At 34.9% G+C, this 20,002-nt stretch overlaps 1 protein-coding gene and 1 long non-coding RNA gene across 11 annotated transcripts in view; one reads left to right on the top strand and one right to left on the bottom strand.

The window, feature by feature from the left end:
- Positions 1–20,002, bottom strand: part of LOC145242626 (uncharacterized) — a 377,218-nt gene that overhangs the window by 275,284 nt on the left and 81,932 nt on the right. The window contains exons 1-2 of one of the 9 annotated variants that reach the window (XM_080105744.1): positions 5,753–5,890; positions 4,555–4,642 (exon numbers count right to left, since the gene is read on the bottom strand). The exons of the other annotated variants lie outside the window; for them this stretch is intronic. The gene's annotated coding sequence lies outside the window, so the exon portion shown is untranslated. Of the gene's footprint in view, positions 1–4,554; positions 4,643–5,752; positions 5,891–20,002 lie in introns of those variants that run through there. 9 annotated transcript variants of the gene reach the window in all.
- The window catches only part of LOC145242628 (uncharacterized), a 109,289-nt gene that overhangs the window by 31,236 nt on the left and 58,051 nt on the right, over positions 1–20,002 (top strand). The window lies entirely within an intron of this gene.

The following is a 20,002-nucleotide window of genomic DNA, read 5'->3' as shown; positions in this document are numbered from 1 at the left end:
TTGAAATATGAATGTCATGGGGAAATAAGTGCTAGGAGTTCAGAGTACCTTCCATTAAAGTACTTGTAAAACAGACAGGAATGCAACAAAGGTTGGAGCTTGGCCTATAGTGTGGAATGTAAACTCTTTTTGGACTGCCTAAGAGGGAGAAACTAATGCTAGACACACTAGGCCAGATGTGATAACAATACACCATACATGGGCGAATGGTAGCTTTGTAAAGATATAGAATACTCTCAGGTATGAGTAATTTTTTAGTATGGTAGAGGGAATTCACCCTTTTTGCAGCAGTCTTGGCAATGTCCTCAGTGTATTTATTCCAATTCATGTTGACTGTGAATGTTAAGCTGAGGGGTTTGAACAATGAGCTCTCAAGTAGGGTGTTATTAGTCATGAAAATCAATGGTTGAAAAGTTGTTTTTGTAATTGTTTAAGGAAAGAAGTTTAGTCTTAGTAGTATTATCATCCATTTAAATCACCATTCCATTGAAAACTAGTTGTCATTTTCTAAGGTTTCAGCAATGCCTTAGACATGTTTACATTCGTTTTTTCCTCATGTCTATTATAGAGTGTCATCAGCAAATTATACTCATCTCAGATAAAATTTTAATAGGGAAATCGTTTATGAATATCAGGAATAATAAAAGTCAATAGTCAACCCCTGAGGCACACTCCCACACTAATGTCATGGTGTTTAGATGTACGGCCATTGAGGAAAATCTGGATTTTTCTCTGGTCTCAGAAAGATCTGATTATGTTAATTATTTGTTCAGAAATATAGTATGATTTTATTTTCATGAGAAGAGATTTTCTTGTCAGACTTTGTCAAATGCTTTGGATATATCAAGGCAAACTGCTATAGCTTCCCTTGCCTTATCTAGTGCATATGTGTGTTCAGAAATGACTATTAAAATATGCACGGTAGAACAAACTTGTCTAAATCCATACTGCTGGGCAGAAAGATGTTTAGTATTTATGAGGTTGTGGACTAGCACTTGATTAATGACTGCAAAATTTCAGCAAAGATAAGGAGAAGACTGATGGGGTGATAATTGAGCAGGTCAGTTCTTTCATCAGAATTTTTAAATAGTGGCACCACAGAGGTAATTTTCCAACTATCAAGGAGGCAAGATTCAGTAAAGCATTTGTTAAAGAGTTTGGAGAGAATGAAGGCTAGATCAGCAAAGCATTTTCTACAGCAGGAATAAGATCAGGCCCACACACATTGTCTAGGTTGTTTATCATATCAAGAACATGAGAAGAGATGATTTACAGATCTACAAGTGTAGCCTTCTTTCTGCAAAGGGAAGTTTGAATGGAATGGTTTGTAAGGACTAAGGTGGAGGTGAAGACAAACTGCCAGGCAAGATAGTGGATAGTGGTAGAATTGTTTATTGCCCATTATTCACCACACTATTATGAATTTTCCAGAAACTGTGAGTTCCTAATTTCTGCAATTAAAAGATGTTTCCTGGTCATTTCAGTATGCTTTGTCTGTGGATATTTCACTCTTACAATTTCTTGCATCTATATTTGACTATTTGTACTTATGGCAGTTGAATCTGCAGACTGCATGCTGCCTTTGCACAATGGCAGCATACACAAGTGAAAGTGAATCATTGGAGAAAGTAGATTTTGCTATAATACTTGTGTGTGAAAACCTGCATTATGCCTGCTTTGCACTATACCGTTGTCTCACTGGCACACTGTTCAGACGGAGGAGAAAAGATATTAATCCATGGGGCATTTCTGATATAATCACTGATGGCCTCCTAATTTGAAGTATCTTTTCATTTTGAGCAATAACTCCTCAACTTAGGGGCCAAAAATTAAGAGTGATGTCTATGAATATCACAAGGTGATTTGCGTTCCAAGTGGGCTATGGGCATTTGTCACACGATCCTCAGATACTGTAGTTATGAATAAATCTAGAACTGAGGTTTGCTGATCTTCACAATCTGAGATGCAGACCAGGCACGTGATTGTCTGTGTAAGGGAATGGGCTACAAAGAAGCTATGTGTGCTACTACTAGCTGCGAATGTGTAACTCAAGAAACCAAGCCAATTACTGCAAAAGATATTAAAATCACCAAATACATGTACTTGGACATTATTGAAGTAGAGTGCTGCATTTATACTGTCAGAGATATGGTTGATCAGTGCAGTTATGGGTCAAAGGAGAACAATAAAGGAAATACAACTCAGTGTTACTAGTCTAAAGCATATTCTTGATTGACTTGATATTCTGATTCTAGATTGTGCTCCCCATTCAAGGGAAAGGTGTTACGAATATAGACTCCAAGTCAGTGCTTATATCTGTCTAAGTGCTTATGACAGAGAAGGAGGTATCCTGTTATGTTAAAACCGTTAGAAGTTCATTTCTACAAAAAATGATAAAAACTTGGGTAAATACAAAGGTCAAAATCTCTAAAACAGTAATGTAATTCAATTTTAGAAGAAATGGCTTGACATTCCCACTAAGAATGAGATGAAGCATCTAGGTTGATTGGTGATATGGTTGAGTCATTAGAAAGAGGCAGGTTAACACAACCAGAGTAATAGTTGCATTATCCAAAGAAAAATATTAAAGAACAAGCCAACAGATACTAGTATGTTATTATTTAAGGAGAAAGGCAATTTCAAAATCTTAAACAGCTTAACCTCAAGCTAGACTAATGGACTAAATATTTAAAGAATTCCTTTGATAAACTCCAAGTTAAAACTCCTTCAAAAAGGTTTTTTTCAATGAGATTTAGATGTGGTAACTAATTTGGCCACCTGTAAACTGCTTATTTCTTTAGCTTGAACCACCCACTTGTTTTCATTGCAGAATTCAATTTCTCAATAATTGGAAAGCAAAGGGAACTCTTCTTTCGGTAGTGTTTTCTTACATATATGTCTTGAACCATTTCCTCCAAAGAGTTTGATTTTTATCTTGTCAGATTATAACAATTCATCCTTGAATGAAACAACTTCTCTAAGTGATGATGAATAAAGCTTCAGGAGAATGTATTTCTCTGTCGTTGAAGTCATGTGGACATACAACAGTTCCACATTTTTTTTTTACATAGTCCTTTACATTATTATTGTACACTGCAAGATTTTTCAAGCTGCATTGGTTTGGTTGTAAAATTTTATGTAGTGACATTCATTTTTTCAATTTTTATCTCAGCCACCTACAAAATTTATCTGCATTATGATAAGTTTTGAATAAGTTCCTGATAAACGTAGCATTCTGCTCATTTAACATTCTGTCTAGAGCAAACAGAGTCATGCTATTTTGTTTTCAGTCTTGAACATCGTTCATATCTAATTCCACAGTATTATGAGCAGTTATCATGCCACAGATTTAAAACTTGCTTTGCTCTAACCATGTCACAAGACAAATAGATCTTTAAATTGTCAGTCTTTGCAAGTGCTATATTCCGTTTAATTTCAATTTCAAGCTGCAATTTTATCAATATTTTTAAAAGAATATGCTGAAACCCTTCGAAATTTGAATGTGTATCGCGTCTGCCATGAATTTATGATGTTCCACTATAATTCAAGGTATGGAACCAAAATAAAAATGATTAACCTGTGCAAATCAGTTGTGTCTAACACTTTCACATGTCAATGAACATATAGATGATTAAGGAAAAATTCTAGTCTATTAAAACAGTATTCTCCATCTTTTTCTAAAATCTTATACTTTTATTGATATTTCTGAATTTTAGAGATAAGGATTGATGATTTATATTATTCAACTGTTTTCATATCAGATAATGTTATGCTCACAACATTTCAGTCACTGTAATCGCCGATCTTCTTCATATGTATCTAGCTGAACTTGGGAATTTATACAGAATTTTGAATGGAACCTTTAATCTACAGAGGTATCATGCTTTCATTCCATCAGCCATAAATAGGTAGAAGTCCTAAGTAATTAAGTCTGCAGGAACCTGTGGTGTAACGGATAAAATACTGGGTAAAATTCAGTTCTAAGCGATACTCTTCCAGAGGTTGAAAGTTCAATCCTCAGTGAGGGTGATAGTAAGAATACAATTGCAAATTATTTAAGATTTCTACCGGTTATGGCTAACGAAATAAGAGCATACCATGTATATGGATTAAATAATGGGTTTTGTTTGAAATACTGTACAGATTCGTGAGTTCGACAGGATGCACCTGAAGAAGGTTGGAGGTTACATCGGCCAAAACGTAAGAATAGCATCCAAGATGAGAACAGTAGTTCTAATAATCAAAATAATATTAATATTTAGTTTTTGAGTTTTATTTCTAACTAACTAAGAGGAAAAATGTATTTTACTCACTGGATTCTTGACGATATTTAATTTCAGTTGATAATTTTATTGTGAAAAGTGGTAATTTACTAAAATTAACAAGCAGCAAAAAAATATAATCAGTTGTGCAGCTTACATATAGGAATGTGTGTGTGTGTGTGTGTGAAATCAAACTGTACTAAAACATCTAAATATTTGAATTTGAAATTCAAAACTAAGTGTCAACATGTGTCTAGCGTTACACATGATGATTCAGGACATGAGAAATTACCTGTTTCAAAGTTATGAATTCCTTTTCATCTACAATCAGCTACACTAGCTTTGATAGTTTTTATGTTTGCTTGAGAGAAAAATAAAACCTAAAATAAAGAAAAAAACACGTTAGGTTTTCAGAAAATTGAATTAAAAAATAAAGTGGTTGCTGTGTTATGAATATTGGCAATAATATTTAAATTGATTACAATTTTGAAATCAAATTTTACATCTGCCATTCATAAAGTTGTACAAAATAATGAGAAATATTTTAAGCCATTAAAAATCATAAGATGGTTATTGGAGTAAAGCCTTGTTTATCATCTAGACTTATCTATACAACTAACACAATGATACTCAATCTTAAATCACATAAGCATAACTTTTTTTCTTTTTAAATTATCTCCCTTACCAATAAATTCTTCACTGGTAAGGGGTATACAGTAGAACCCCAAGATACGGCCCTAGGACACATTTTTTCAGGTTACGATATGGAATACAATGTTTTTCCGGCCCCTGGTGATTATGATATTTACCTTACCTTACGGTGTTATTTATGTTATTTGATTATATACATGTGTATTATATACTGTACTGTATTTTGTTACTAATTTTTAATGTCGTATTCCAGGGTTCAACTGAATTTCACTTTCTATACAAAGAATGCTAAAGACTATAAAAATCAAGTTCATTATTAGGAGGTCTAAATTCCATTCTGTCAATTGAGCTTCTGCTTGACCTCTTAACAGAAAATCTGCCATAAAATTCTTCTTTCCTAGAACGTGAGCTACACAAAGGAAAATGTTGTAAACTGCTACCTATTCTCACATCAAATCAAAGGTTCTATGCCATGCAACAGGATTCCTCTGAAATAGATTTCACTTTTAGATGTTTTACAATGAGGATCAACTTGTTCATACTGTCTGTACAAGGGATCCATCATGACTGCAGATAAAACTGGATTGGTCTCATTTACAAACAAATCCAATAAATTAAATCTATACATGCAGTCATTTTTTAAATGAATAAATTTCTGTAATCTCTTCTAATAAATTATTCCTTTTTCTAATTAAAGAGGACTCCTATATGCACTGTCTCTTGTGATAATATCAAACAAGATTTTGAACACTTATAAACAATCCCAAACATTGTCCACTGAGAATGTGCTGATCCTGATTTCTGATGATCTACTTGTCTAAGTACATAAAAATATTTACCTATTAAGATTTCTGTAGAAATCCCAAATGCAAACATGATCTTTGTGAACACTTAGGGTTGTTGCCAGTTGAAATGAATTAATTCTTGGAATTAGTATTGATTCCCCTAAAAATGGAATCATAGAAATTGCTTGTGACCTGGGAAAACAGAAACATTGAAGTAAGCAGAGAAGTAAACCTGAAGAGATCTACAGTAATCATCAATCCTCAAGGTCTGATAAACAACCCTAAAAGTTTACATATTGAAATATAAACAAAATAGCATTTATTTCAAATTTAGAATAGGATAGCACCTTCATCCACAGATATTCTTATTGAGAATTAAAAAGAAAATGATGCAGCCTTCTACTCTGTTTTGAGTTTTGGGAACCAATTCTGTTGCTTACTTTTCAAACAAGTTTTATTTTATCTGAAATAATGTTCTTCTGACAAAATTAACTTAATACTCTTCTTTTTACAGTGCTTTCTTTTATTCAAAAATAATCTTCTTCCAACCCTTCAAGTATCCTATCAATCATCCCCTAGACTGGCATGTTTTTCAAAGAGGTACTTCTGATGGAGATAGAACCTAGAATGATACCAGTCATATCTGCAACAAATTGGAACAATTATGCAGACACCATTTGTTTTCTATCTGCTAGTGTGTTCAAATAAGACAACAACAAAAAGCCACAAAAGATAAAGTCTGAAGGTTTATTAGAAAATTTGTCATATGAACCCTGTTTAGGATCTTTACTGTGAGAAGTTAGGATTCCTTCTTCAATGTTCTAATCACGTTTCCCCTCCCACTGCATATCTGCTTTTTCCAATGCTCTGATTAGAACTCCTCAACAGTAGATTAATAGCTCTTTCTACCTTAAAAACTGCTGAAGTCTAAATCTATACTCTTCCCTACACTTGAAATATCTAGTTTTGAAGTCATCTTGAATATTAAATTATTACATTCTACAGTATGCAGGTTCGCTCTTAAATCCAGCCAAATCTGGTTAATTTCGAACAAGAAAAAAACTGTTACACTTCTTAGTCTAAATCTAAGTTCACCCTGGAAAAAGCCAAACGAAAAGTCTTTTTTCTTTTCCTGGTTCAGTAGCACAAAATTTAGTAAAGAGTTTTATTAATTACTTGTCAGTCATTTTATTTACTTGTCTCCCCACAGAAGTAGAGTTAGACATAAGACAAAACCAAACTCCTATCCTTACATCATCAACGCTCTGATCCCCAGCTGGCATCAATTGTGATGGATGGCTCTCGTCTGGGTGAGGCCCCGTGTTTTGACAAGCTTCTGGGTTTGACCTTTACTCCTGATCTGAAATGGAACACGTACATCAAGTCTGTGGCCAAGGTCGCAGGAAAGATGGTGGGATCCTTCTACCGCTCCAGAAGATATCTCACTACTGATGCAATTCTCTATCTATATAAAAGCCAAGTACGGCCAAGGATGGAATACTGTTGCCATATCTGGGCAGGAGCTGCCAAAAACAGCCTATCATGCCTTGACAGAGTACAAAATAGACTTCGTGGTTTAGTGGGGGATGCCCTTTTCTCTACCCTGCAACCCCTCTCCCACAGAAGAGACGTTGCGAGCCTATCCTTGTTTTATCGTTATTTTCATGGCAGGTGCTCGTCTGAACTCCAATCCCTGGTCCCCCCTCGCCAATCTTTCACGAAAAACACCCGTCTAGCTGAAGCTACTGTGAAAAATTTCCCCCACTCTATATCTGTGCCTAAATCAAAACGCGGATTTCATGAGCAAAGCTTCTTTCTTAGAACTGCACGCCTGTGGAACTCTGTTCCGTCTGCCTGCTTCCCTCCGGACTACAACTTGGATGTCTTCAAGTCTAATGTTAACAAATTCCTAATGAACCGCCCCCCCTAATTAAACACTTCATAAAATCTCCTCACTAACGTGATGTACTTACAATAACCCTTATCCCTGAGTGGCTTCCGGGCCTTGATAAGAGGTGATCACTGTGTAAAAAAAAAAAAAAAAAAAAAAAAAAAAAAAGGTCAGTTTTTAATGTGGGGAATCTAAAAATGGGTATTCTAGATTGGGAGAAAAAAATTGCCTCAGTCTAGGAGTTATCCAGTGACTGAGGATAGAAAAAAAAAAAACTGTAGAATTAGAACAGATATTACACTTTCAATTACTTGATAAAAATAAAATCTATAACATGACACAAGGTCATCAAAAGTAAGAGAGTGTGAAGTTGTTGGTCATTCATTATCTTACACTATATTACTCTTAGCTAGAATCATTTCAGTCACCATATTTATTCTATGGGGGATCATTCTATTTAAAATATCACCAATCTGTTTAAAATGTAATATGTTATTAAGTTTGTTTTAATTTAGAAAAAATATTTTCCATAAAATGCCCAAACAATATTAATAAATTGTTTGCAATAATAATTTTATGCAATGTCAAATATTCAACCAACGCCTTAAAAATTCATAAAAAATTGGGCATGAAGAAAAAAAAACATTTAGAGTGAATGTCTGTATTTTTGAGATGAGGTGTTTTCATTGATTGGGATTGTCGGACTGACTTCCTCATCTTGGTTGTTATTGTCACAACGTTTCGGCCGTTTTGCCCTCCGGCCTTCGTCAGGTGTTTTGTATCAAACTGGGGAACCGTTTGTTAGGAGTCTCGGACCCAACCCTTTATTATTATTAGCTGGAGTCCGAACACGGTACCCCCGTAATAATAATAAAGGGTTGGGTTCGAGACTCCTAACAAACGGTTCCCCAGTTCGATACAAAACACCTGACGAAGGCCGGAGGGCAAAACGGCCGAAACGTTGTGACAATAACAACCAAGATGAGGAAGTCAGTCCGACAATCTCAATCAATTTAGAGTGAAGAAAAAATATTAAAAAAATCAAATTCTTTGGGGTAGAATTATTTTGTGTCAAATTCTATAGTGGCAAGTTTGCTAGAAAGACTCTGATAAGATATAAGTTATAAATCCATAAAATCCTATCACATGAAAGGAAATTCACAATTGTTTACAAGTTTCCCCAAAATGTATCCTTTTTTTTTTGTTTTGTTTTTTTAGAATTTAAAAAATTAATATATCCGTTTTATAGACTTTGTTTCAGTGCAAAATTTTATTAAAAATCAACTAAACCTCATTGTTCTTTTTAGGAAAAAAGTTTACGATAAAAGTTCCAAATATCAGAAAATTTCTATATATTATAAATAAACTTGAATTCATATCATGTAATGAAATCTTTTGATAAGGTGTCTATAAGTTGCACAGTTGATTATTTTTATACTGTGATTGTGTTCTGTCAGGTGTTTTTGTTATTGGAATGAGAATCAGTAATTATATCGGAATTGGGAATTTAGAATTGGTAATTGTATCAGGATGAAGAAAGCATTGGAATCATTCCATCACTATTTTCTACTATTTATATTTTAATGAGGAGCTAATTTTGAAGTTTCTGAATAGATATTAGTAATTATCCAAAAAAGTTTATTTCCATTATAACTTTATATTTGGGGGAAAAAAGCTGCTTTGATAAGCTCCTATGATTAACCTTTACTCTAGACTGAAATGAGAGACTTATATCAAATTCATTACTGAGGTTGCAGCTGAACAAGAGCCATACATATCCTCAGATGCAGTACTGTTTGCACATGGGGGAGGGAGTATACTGCTCAGAGGACTTTCTTTTGTGTTGACAAACAGAATTAACTTTGAAATCTAGTAGAGGATGATGTCTTCTTAGCAACCTTTTCTTACAGAGATATTACTAGTCTATTGTCATTTTTATGGTATGTGCTCGATTGAGCGCCAATCTTTGGTTCCTGCCCATAAAACATTCACAATGATACCCTGTTTAATGTCAAATACTGTAAAGAATTTACCTTTCTTTTTCTGCATATCAAAAACAAAATGAACAGTTTTTTCTAAGGACTTCCATCTGTGGAATAAAATACCATGGAGCTGCTTCCCAGTTTAGTACAACACAGTTGTTTTTAAGTTCAATATTAACAAATTCCATCAACTTAAATTATCAAATTCTTACTATTTTCCAATTCTCTCAAAGGTGCTATTCATAACCAACTAACAATCCCAATGACCCATATCCTCAAGTGGTTTCAGGTCTTGATAAATGGTGATTCATTAATATTATACACCCACACACACACAGATGGGCTTAATGGCTAATCTATAACCCATTGACGTGTTTGAAAAATGCAGATGGATGGTTAGAGTGTTTAATATATAATGGGATAATGATATATGTTATTGTTAGGAAACACTATAAATTGTCTTGAATATTTTATTTTATGCTGCCAATTGGAATATTTTAACGTTGTTTAGCAAATTCTAATCTGCTATCTAGTGTGCAGTCTTTAATGGATATATAACTTATTACTCAACTTATATGTACAAAGTTGTTTGTATATATTTTTATTAGTTCACAGCAACATTTATTGAAATATTTTAATGAACATATGTAACATTATGAATCAAAATTAAAACAAAAACATTATCTCTCATTTATTTGAAACTAGACTATTGCAAAGGTGGTAATAAATAAATAAGACAAGTTATATGTATAATAACCAAAACCATTTAAAAGAAAATTAAAAACTAAAGTCATGTTCCAAACAAAGCAATATGGAAGAAGATTCACTCAATCAACAGTTAGAAGAGATAAAATAATAATGAATATTATTTAGATGGATATAATTGCGACAAGCTATAATTCCATATTGATTAAAATAATAAATATTTGAGTATTAAGTTCATAATGGAGCATTTAAAAGAAATTGGTTGGTTGATAGGTATAAAATATAAATAATCTTAGTCAATAGAATTAGAATAAAATGATCAAGATAAATAGATAAGCCGATAAGCAAATTTGCTATGCAAGATTGTCACCAAAAATCAACATGATCACATCATGACTACTATCCAATCTAATCTGTTTTATATCAAACTAGCATGGATACACGGCGTTGCCCAGGGGAGAGAGGTGGTATACTAAGGATATTGACCAACACCCAGCCCTAAAAAACCCCTACTTTTTTTCAATCAAAATAGCAGGGAGTGCCTGTGCGACCGCAAAAAAAAATTAGTCACAGTAGGCAAGCTCGAACCTGTAACACGAAAAAGGAAAAGGAGGTGAAAAAAAGCTAACGTGCTCGTTGTCATGGCCACGACTTATGATGTCATGACGAGTCAAAATAACGTTTTTTAAGCATACATTCAGATTGCTAGGCGTATGACTCACAAAAAATGTTGACGGAAAAAGTGACCCCCCCCTCCATGCAAGAAATGGACCAGTTCACCTAGACAGAATTAATCTTTTGGGCCAATTTTTACATATTTTTCAAAGAGATGGCCCTTTCTAATGATACCTGTCGCAGTATGATGCATCTGTTAAAAGTTCTTGGCGAACACACAAACTAACACACATTTTCCCTTTTATATATTAGAAGAATGCTTTTTTTAACTAAATTATAACATACCACAAATCAATTGATTTATGTTGGATCCGTGAAATCCTAGACTATTCTATAGATTAAAATAATACTAAAGATAAGCATAGTTTAATTAGTAGCTGTGCATAATGAATAATGGACAAAGAAGCAGTAAATAGCTGTATTATCTACTCATTACAAATGAGGAATATCAAGCTTTACCAGCTGTGACAAAAAAGTGAACATTTTTAATAGTGCTACTGGGAGAATAACTTGGAGTTATTCGATTATAATTTTGTAAACAAGGGCTATTGTGAAAAAATAAAACTTCATTAGATCCAAAGTGCATATTAGCATTGTATACCATAAGACTAAAATCAAAGCAGGTGTGATAAAGAACCATGTGATTTAAGTGAAACCGAAATCTGAACCTTGTGGAAAAAAGATATGAAAACTGTCCTGGATATACAAGAAGAAAAACTAAAATAATTTTTAAATCAAACTATTTGTATTATATTTTATATATTCATTACAAGTACTGGATTGAATTAATAGATTTCGAGGTGGGGTGAATTCAAACATGATTGCTCATTTCTGGTAAAATAATATTTTGTGTAGTTAATGAAGATTAAAGATTGGAGAACATTTTAAAAGAAATAAAGGATTAAAACATTCAATATATTGAAATAGGAATATTCTACTATATGAAGAAAAATATGAAAAGAGGGAAAAAGAATGAATAAAAAATAACAGATTCAAGAGATGAGCAAAATAGTAAAAAAAAAAATAAATTAAAAACAAGAAGATTGTATATCAAGAAATTGGTATTTGAAAAAATATAAAATTGCAAAAGATTAAAATAGGAAAGAGGGGTGGGGATAAAAGTAAGAGACAAAGAGAAAGAGAAAAAAGAGGGGGAAAACCAAAAGAAAAAAGAGAGAGGGTCAGTGAGAGGAAAAAAGAAAAGAGAAAGATAGAGAGAGGAAAAAGAGAGATGGAGGGAAGAAAGACAAGAAGAGAAAGAGAGAGAAGGGAGGCGGGGCCAATGTCAAAGCTTTCTGCTAGAGTTCAATGTGACTACCTGAGGTAGACAGAAACAAGTCAAAACCTGTTTAGTAAACTTGTTGGGTAAGAGTAGATACATAATCAGATTCCATGCAAATATCACAAAGATGAAGGTTGGTAATGAGGTCAACAAAGAGTGTAGGAGGAAGGGATTGTATGTATCCAATACTAGTAGTCAAACTAAGGTTTCTTTTATGTTCTAATGAAGTCTTTCTCTGCTATGGAAAATAATACTAATGAAAAGAATAAATTATTATTTTAATTTTTATGGAGATAAATTGACAATTAAGGAATGGGGAGCAACCACACATTAGAGACAAAACAATAGGATTCTAATGGTAATGTACTTAGTGTTTTACTTTCACTTTTGTTTTGTTTAATAGGATTTTGAGATTCAAATTTAATTACAATATCATTTGGCCATTTAAATTATTAATTGAATCAAATCATTGTGAAACTAGAACAAGTTTTATTTTGTTTGTTTTATGGCATATCAACCCTTTGGAGTTATTTAATGCCAAATCAATTCTTGGCGATTCATATTTTTAATAAACATCTGAAACAGGTTCAGTCTTGTACATAGGTCATTTGCAAATCAATTTTATGTGTATGTTTTTCATGAATAAACCATTAGTTTGAATATATTTCCACCCCAAACAAGGCATATTGGCTATTATTTAGGATCATAACTAACAGAGAACTATGAAAATTTGAGCAGCGAGATATCTGTTCACATTACATTTAAATTTCTGCATGTTAGGAAAGAAAGAGTAAAAGGCTTTCTGGCATCTAGTGGCCTCAACAGTGAAGAGGTGTGATTTTGCTGCTTGTTGGATTAGTCAGGAGTTTGTACGTTAAGGGGTACAAGTTCATCAGAGCATATTCCATTAAAGTACTTGTTAAACAGATAAAAGAAAAGGAGCTTTCATGATTTCTTTCAATTGTGATCATACCATAAAAGCCTCTTGTCTTGTACACATCTCCCTATACTGTCCATATTTAATCTTCCTTAGATCTCATTAGATCTAAGCCTGCGTTTAAGTTTGCATTACACATTCATCATATCATTTCTCTCCACGCAACGTAACTCTCATGGGTCAGGTTTTGTGTCCATACATCATGCTGGATATACTCTTCCCTTGATCAATAGTTGTAACGCAATTCTGATTAGTAAGGTCAAAAGTTCTGAAATTACTCTATCCATATTGAATCACTCCTAATTGTAGCTAATCACACTAGCACCTGCTCCACTATGTGCTCGAATGGTATTAATTACGAAAGTAAAAAATATTTTGGACAACTTCATTCGCACATATTTTATTCATATCTGAGTGGAGGGTTACATATATAGCAACTGCTTTTATGTTTGCACCTAGGCTGATTTCATTGTGTAGGATATTATTTTTAATGATTACCAATGATCTACCACAAATCCTTTCGGTATATTGTCTAATATAATTGTACGATTGATAATTTCTAATGTTTATTGCATTGTTGTATTTAAGGTGTGTTTCTTGAAGGCATAAGTTGCATCAATTCATCGTAGTTAGCCATTGGTTTTCTTAATGTTCCGTAGTGTTTTCGTGTTAGTTACTAAAGTTGAGTTAGTTGTTTTCATGGATTCTTTTAATCTGTTTTGACAAGTATTCTTCGATCTTGGGTAGGTTCTTTTAGGGAGAAATTGTTTGAGACTTTGCTTCCATTAAATCATATTTATTTTCGATTTCAATCAATTTAGTGAGTTCCATTTACAATTGACATTGGCCTTTCATCATTGGTAGAAGTTTTGTTTAGTTGATTTGATATTAGAGAAAAGTTTGGGATTTTTTATTTTTCGGAGTAAGATTCAGCTGTGTTTGTGTTTGGAGGGTCTCAGGATCCAAACTGCTCTGAAACGAGGTGAGAGGGGGGGGGCATTGGGTTCACAGACAACGTTTTTGTGAGGGAGGCTTGAGAATACCTGACTTGAAGTGTCATCGTGATGCTGAAAGGGTAGCCTTCCTGAGTCAAACTTTGATGGAAGAGAGAGTGTGGAACCTTGCAGTCAAGGCCACCTTTCCCGACTTCATTCCTGATCATAAGTTCAAGGCATGTCGCAGGTCGTGGAGCGACACACTCAGAGAAGCTACTTAGATCCAGTGACCTATCGCAGGCTTCGAGAAAGCAACATAAGGGGGACCACCGACAACCTGCTCATCAAGCATCTGGAGTTGTCTGAGAAGGAAATCCACTTCCGGTGGAGCTGGGTGCTAGGCACGGGAATAATGAATAACTTTGAATTCTGCCTGACTTGACAACTCTCCTGAAATGTATTGCCATACAATGCAGTGCCAAACTAGTGAGTTTGCTCGAGTGCCCCCACTGCCAGACCTCATCAGAAGAAACACCGGAGCACAGTTTCTTCGATTGCAGTGAACTCTGTCAGTACTGAACATAAGTCAATGAGGCGACAGCTCACATCAATCCCAAGAATCCTCGTCCACTGAACGTGTCCCTGGTCGTGCACAATATCAGGCCACCATTGAATGGAAAGAAACAAATGGCATTTCTCATGATCCTGGGCAAAATGGTGGTGCTGACATCGAGACTAAATGAAAAGCGTGGGGTTGAATCTTGGGCCGATCAGGATCTGGTTACGTTCTTCAAACACCAATTGAAGGTCAAGATCAGGAGTGATAAGAGATTACATCCCGCAACTTTCAAAAGAATATGAATTAAGGCACCGAGCTTATGCATACGAAGAGGAGCCAAGTTAGAGTATGTGTTCTCTAACTAGGCATGGCGCATGCAGCTCCCAGTCTTGCTGGACCCCAGTCCCAGTAAGGTAGCCGAGTGAATGTTTCCTCTCCGCTCCCGATAGAGAATTCCAAGTTGCCTGCCCCACCAATTCTTTTTTTTGCCCCTGGCTCTTTTTCCCCAAACTTGAAATGGTACCCTCCCCAACTCCCTCCATCTTTTATTTTGTCCCAAACTGAGTTTTTCAAACCCCTTACGAATCAACCCATCTGGTTTTTGGCCTTCATCAAGCTGGAAAACAATGGGCGGTCTTCCATCTAGTGAGGGGTAGGAGGGCCCTACTAACAACTTTTTTTATTTTTCGATTGTTCCCCCTCCCATCAATGAAATCATCTTTTACCTTTGTTAATTATGTAAATACTAACGATTAAGCCTTTTTGTTATAAATATATTAATGTTATTTTTAAAATTAAAATTAAAAAAATCGATTGGATTTGAGAGCAGTAGGTAGGACACCCCCTGGAGTGCTTGTTGCAAGTGAGAACTTTAGCTAGAGATACCCCTTAGACGAGTAAAACGGTACAGTGATAAGAATGACTACAGACCCCACTCCCTATTTCTTGTTGGCCTTGTGCCTAATTGTTTATTTTTTGACTAATATTTATAATTTTTACATTTACAGAAAATAAATGATAAAAACCCGAAAAATATTTTAAGTACTCAAAATACCACCATTTTGTTTGAAAATAAATATTGTCCCACATGCTTTAATAAATAATCTACATAATATATTTGAAGAGTTTTTAGAAAAGTTGTTGTGTCGTGGAACAACAGTGAAAATAAGAACAATCAAGACGAGGTTCGGTTAAGGAACAAGTGTATTAACAATAATGTACAAAGATAGGTAATTGTGTATATCAGCTGGGCACTCGGCTAGCAGTTGAAGTGCAGTCGCATCTCTCTCACCGGTGTTGGAATTACTAGCGCTATTTATAGAACTAATCTGTGTAAATTCCTCTGTTCAAGGAAGGCCATTATAACACCCCCCCCCCTTTGAAAATATCCTGTCTGGGATTAATAATGTTTTTGTTTTGGGTTCACCCTAATCAATTCTGTTGATTTCCGTTTTCTGTTGGATCTTGTTTTCCGGAGTTGTCTCTGGTATGGGCACGTGAAAAGTATCAAACACTGTGTCCATGATGTCCTCCTTGGGTGATTTGGTCACCTCACTGTTCGAGTATCTTTTCTAAATTTGGTTAGTGTCATGTTTGTGCACGAAGTCTGGTCCCTTAATCATGTAGACCATGTTGCCTATTTGTTTCTCAACAATGCCAGACTCCCAGAAAGTCTTATTTTTGTGAATCTTGTAGAAGACTCTTTCTCCAACTTTATACTGTTTTTTTTGTTATCGTTTTTTTTGAGATTTGGCCTATCCTTGTTTGGTAACAACTTGTGAAAAATCGATCTAACCTTGCGTCCAAACATAACCTCAGCAGGTGCCTTTGACATTTCGATGTTTGCATTCGAAGTGACTGTAAAAACTGTTGGATTGACTTATCCGTGGGCGACCCACTAGCTTTTTTCAGAGCTCTCTTGAATGTATAAATGAATTTCTCTGCTTGTCCATTACTTCTTGGGTGGTATGGCGGAATGGTTATATGCTCGATTAGATGATCTTCGCAAAAATGTTTAAATTCGGTAGACGTAAATTGCATTCCATTGTCTGTAACAATGCAATCTACTACTCCAAACCTAGTGAATAGTTCATACAGGAAGTTGATAGTTACCTCGGATGTGGATTTCTTACATTTTAATACTTCCAGCCATTTAGATAGGCTGTCTACAACAATGAGATAGTAGAACCCATCTAGCAGTCCTGCAAAATCTAAAATGAATGCTAGACCAAAGTCGGTCCGGTTTTGCCCATGATCCGAATCGAGTCGGAGGAGCTTTCATAGCTAATGCGCATCCTCTACACTCCCTGATTTTTTCTTTTATATCCTTATCCATGTTTGGCCAATAAACAAAAGAGCGCATGAGACTTTTCATTCTTGATATACCTGGATGTCCTATATGGAATTCCTTGAACATTCTTTTCTGTAATGTTGCAGGAATTACAACCTGTCGCTATATAAAAGGACATTATTGATAAATTGAATAAATTTCTTCATCCAATTCGTTATTGTTGATCCTTTCTTTCGTGCGTATAATAAATTCGTCCACCTCTGTCTTACTCTTAATCTCATCAAGCATAACTGGAAGTTCTCTCATTGTGTCACATAACATATTTTTTACTTCAACTTCCGCTTGAATGGCTGCTATTACCATATCCTCCAATAGTTCTGTCTGTTAAGGTATTAACCCCGATAACCCGTCTGCATGACCAAATTTTTTTAGATGGTACATACTCCATTTGAAAATTGTAATTCAGAAGTATGGTACCCCATCTTTGGAATCTATTCGCCATATGTTGTGGTAGTCCCTTTTTCGATCTGAAAATCGTTAATAATGGTTTGTGGTCTGTTTGTAACAGAAATTGCCTACCATGCAGGAAACGATGAAATTTCTTTACCGCGAATATAATGCTTAGCGCCTCTTTTTCAATTTGTGAGTAGTTCTTTTTGGTTGGCAAAAGTGATCGGGATGAATGTGCTATGGGTTTCACTTTTCCAGTATCCATTTTGTGTAAAATGCATGCTACTATGCCATAGGAGCTGGCATCGCTTGGGATTATAATGTGCCAGAAACAAGTCAGACATTAAAGTCTCTTTAATTTCCTGAAATGCTTCTTTGCACTCTTGCGTTCAGACCCATTTTTGGTCTTTCCTTAACAGTTCATTTAAAGGCAACCTTAGTTTATCCATATTTGGCACAAATACATAGTAGTAATTTGCCAAACCTAAGAAACTTTGCAAAGACACAATATTTTCTGGAGCATACATATTCTTTATTGCACTCGATCTATATGGATCCAGTCTTCTTCCATGTTTATCCATGATTTGCAAGTATTTTATTTTCTCCATGAAAAATGTACATTTTTCCTGTTTTTCTGTATTCATAATCCTGTATCCTTTTGAATACTTGGTTTACATGAGCTTTGTGTTGTTCTTTGCTAGCGCTTTTCATTAACACATCATCCAGGTACCTAACTGCGAAATCCAACCCATTTAACATAATGTCCATAATTTGCTGAAAAATCGCAGGGGCAACTTTGACCCCAAAAGGAAGTCTGTTAAACTTGTACAATCCCTTATGGGTATTAATACATAGCAGCTTTGAACACTCCTCATCGACTGGAACTTGTAAGTATGTGTCACTGAGGTCGATTTTAGAAAAATATTTCCCTCCACTCAGTTTTGCAAATATCTCTTCAGGGCTCGGAAGAGGATAATGATGATCTTGTAATGCCCTGTTTAAGCCTGTCGCAAAGTCTGCGCAAACCCGAATCTCCTTACTCTTCTTTTTGATGTAAACCGTTGGTGCAGCCCACTCACTGATCAATTTTTCCGATGACACCCATGTTTTCGAGTCTTTCTAATTCACCGTCTATCTGTTCTATAGCGGCGTATGGAACATTTCTTTTCTTTCTGAACACTGGCTGTTCATTTACTTTTACGTCAAATTTTGCTACCGCTTTTGTACACCTTCCCAAACCGCCTGAAAATACGTCTGGAAAATTCTCTTAACTCCCTCTTACGTTTTTCTGCCTCCACATTTGAATCCTCAACCTTTTGGCAAAATGAGCTTAAAAGGCAGATCCCATAGTCTAAACTTTTCCAACAGATCAGTTCCAAAGAGGTTGTTTGATTTTCACATGACAAAAATTCTTGCTTTTTTGGCCCTGTTCTGGAAAAAAATATTTGTCAATAATTCTCCTTCGAAGGTAATTTTTTTGCCACTGACACTTCTCGCCGTTTTGTGTGATTTAATCATAGTGGGTCTCCCAAGCCTCTTCCATGTCTGTACATTAATAATGGAAATGTCAGACCCACTATCAAGCCTTACTTTCTTTTTAAACATTTTCACCTGTACATATTTCCGGATATTTTGTTCCTCAGGTTCAATTTTTGTAAGTTTAATGAATGTCTTTCTACCAGATTTTTTTCTACAATGCGATGCTTTATGCCCTTTCTGGTGGCAGTTGTTACATTGTTTGAATTTGTAGGGACACTCATTGTACCAATGTTTATTTCCACACCTCCAACATGGTCCAGGTGGATCTTTTCCCTGTTTCTTTCTCTGGTTATTTTTTTAAATCGAATTTTTCTTTTGATGGATCTTTTTAATATGCGACACTCCGCTTTCCTCTATGTCGCGACTGTCTTGTTTCAACGCAATAAACCGTTCACAGTCTTCCGCTAAGTTTTAAATTCGGTTCGTTTTCAAGTTTATTTAAAACACGATGCCTGATTTCAGCATTTTTATGTAAGACCAGCCCTTGCACAAATATTAAACATTTAAAATTATCTGCTGATAATTCCTCCAGTTTAAAATCGTCGCAATGCTTGTTCACTAAACTTGCATAAGTAGTGTAGTCGTCTTCCTCTCTTCTAGTAACATTCATACATTTATATCGCCAATGAGAAAGAGACGTTTTTGCAGAAAACAGTTCTGTAAGTAGCATAACTGTTTCTTGGAAGCTCAACTCACTGGTCTTTTTTGGGAGAATAAAATTCATGAACTTTGTATGCTAGGCTGTTCCCAATTTCCTTAGCAAAAGCCTAACTTTTTTCGCGTCTGACCAGGTACCACAATCCAATATAAAAATATCTTCATATCGTCTATAGTAATAGACGAAAGTGACATCGTCTTCTGGATTATAATTGAAATTTTTAATAGCGGCCCACAGAGCTGTTTGAGAAAATGCGTTATGATTACCGTCTGCTTTAGTTAACTGTGCCGCCTCCAGAATTTTTTGTTCCTCCTGCGTTTTCATCAATATTTCCTCAAAGTGTTTCTGTTGTTGAAGCATTTTTTCTTCAAATGCTTGTTTAAATCTCTCTTCCCTTTCTA

Source organism: Euprymna scolopes, chromosome 21 (genome assembly GCF_053919585.1).
Source record: "Euprymna scolopes isolate OS-2025 chromosome 21, ASM5391958v1, whole genome shotgun sequence".
NCBI classification, from domain to species: domain Eukaryota; kingdom Metazoa; phylum Mollusca; class Cephalopoda; order Sepiida; family Sepiolidae; genus Euprymna; species Euprymna scolopes.
Note: the sequence above shows the minus strand (reverse complement) of the source record. Positions and strands in the feature narration are given on the sequence as shown.